The sequence below is a fragment of the Sebastes umbrosus genome, chromosome 3 (assembly GCF_015220745.1).
Source record: "Sebastes umbrosus isolate fSebUmb1 chromosome 3, fSebUmb1.pri, whole genome shotgun sequence".
NCBI classification, from domain to species: domain Eukaryota; kingdom Metazoa; phylum Chordata; class Actinopteri; order Perciformes; family Sebastidae; genus Sebastes; species Sebastes umbrosus.
In genome coordinates, this window is record NC_051271.1 from 33,332,626 (window position 1) to 33,334,408 (window position 1,783).

General features: G+C 36.2%; 1 long non-coding RNA gene across 1 annotated transcript; it reads right to left on the reverse strand.

The window, feature by feature from the left end:
- Nucleotides 1–798: 798 nt before the first annotated feature.
- On the reverse strand, nt 799–1,421 carry LOC119485772. The gene is made up of 2 exons (XR_005206367.1): nt 1,389–1,421; nt 799–945 (listed from the first exon to the last, which is right to left on the reverse strand). It is a non-coding gene; the product is annotated as an uncharacterized LOC119485772 (long non-coding RNA).
- Between the last annotated feature and the right edge of the window lie 362 nt (nt 1,422–1,783).

The window sequence follows — 1,783 nt, forward strand, 5'->3', positions numbered from 1 at the left end:
TACAAACAATGCCATACTACCTTGTCACAAAGGAGCCTTAATGACGCTTCAAACTTCCACTAAATTTTGATGAAGGAAAACTGTCATGGCCATTTTCAAAGGGGTCCCTTGACCTCTGATCTCAAGATATGTAAATGAAAATGAATTCTATGGGTACCCACGAGTCTCCCCTTTACAGGCATGTCCACTTTGCCCACTTGCCTGTTGTACTTGAGTTTGCCATGTTGCGTGATTAATTTGCTATTAATCACGACTAATCATGGACAATCATGCGATTAATCAATTTTATTTCAATTGATTGACAGCCCTAGTCATTTATCTGCTGTTAAAAGGTCTGTTGATTTCAACTTGATTAGACATGTAATCGTTTGAACAACCAGTTTATGCAGTTTATAGGCAAAATATATTGTGCCAAAGAAGCCTATATGATATACAACCTTACACCAAATACCAAATAATATCCAAAATATACCAGACAATGATTCTCCACATATTAAAGACAAATTGGACAGTTTTATCTATCATCTGTCAATAGAAGATAAAGAGCACAATAAAGCTCAAGCCGTCCTCCCGAAAGTTAGCGGGTTTGGCCAATGTGGATCTTCAATCATTAATCTCACAGGCTACAGTACATAACTTTTTGTGCTGAGTAAGCACCGCCCTGCTCCCTCGCGGCTGGTCATGCCTCAACACTTGTATTTTTATTTTTTATTTTGATGTGGTGTCTTTCTTGAGACAGCATTTAGCCAGAGGCTAAACCAGTATGTGTGTTTGAGTTTGGTCTGCTGTCTATTTTGCTGCGCTATGACATCTGTTTTATTGTTGTTAGCCTTTGACGTACAGAAGAGCCAGTGTCAGGAAACAAGAGGATCATCCGCAGGGCCAGCGTGTCCCCCCGATCATCGGACCTTGTTGAGCCTAAAGTGATTGAATGCAGCAGCTTTTCTGAAAGAGAAAAAAAGACAATATGGTTTTCTACAGTTTTTTGCAGTAAAGTTTTTTAAAGAAATTGTATTGGTTAAGGATTTTACTGATCCTTTATGTTTCACCACAACAATGCAGGCAGAGATAGTTATAAACAATTTCTGTCCTTTATTTTTTTCTCGACCTGCTTGTTGGCATTCCTGTAACTAGCAGCAATCCTATGTAGATATCAATAATACAACTTTCTTGAAATTCATTTGAAAATTGTTGACCAGTGTTTTGTTTTGTAAGTTACGTTAGTGACATTTGTCACGTGTTTTGTATTGACGTTTGTGACGTATTTTCTGTAGTTGTGTTTCCATATATGTTTTACTTAGTTTGCTTATTTATTTGAAAGGTCCCATATTGTAAAAAGTGAGATGTTCATGTCTTTTTATTATAAATCAGGTTTAAGTACTACATACATACTGTTAAACTATCAAAATGCTCAATATACGGAGACATACACACAGCCCGTATTCAGAAACTGTGTCTTTGAAACAAGCCGATTTCTGTCCATTTGTGATGTCACAATTATACAATATATGTAGAACATTACACAGTTTTAAACATGAACATTCTAAATGTTTCCAAGTTTTTATTCCTGTTGCAGTGTATTTAAATAACATCAGCTGACAAGAAGTAAACATGGACCCAAACTGTTGCCTAGCAACGCAATTCCATTGCAATTCTGTTGAAATGCACTAAAACGGAGCGTTTCAGACAGAGAGTGAATACAAGTATATTCAGGCAGACAGTATGAGGAAAATAAAATTTTTTTTGAACATTACAGCATGTAAATATGTTCTACTAGAAACAA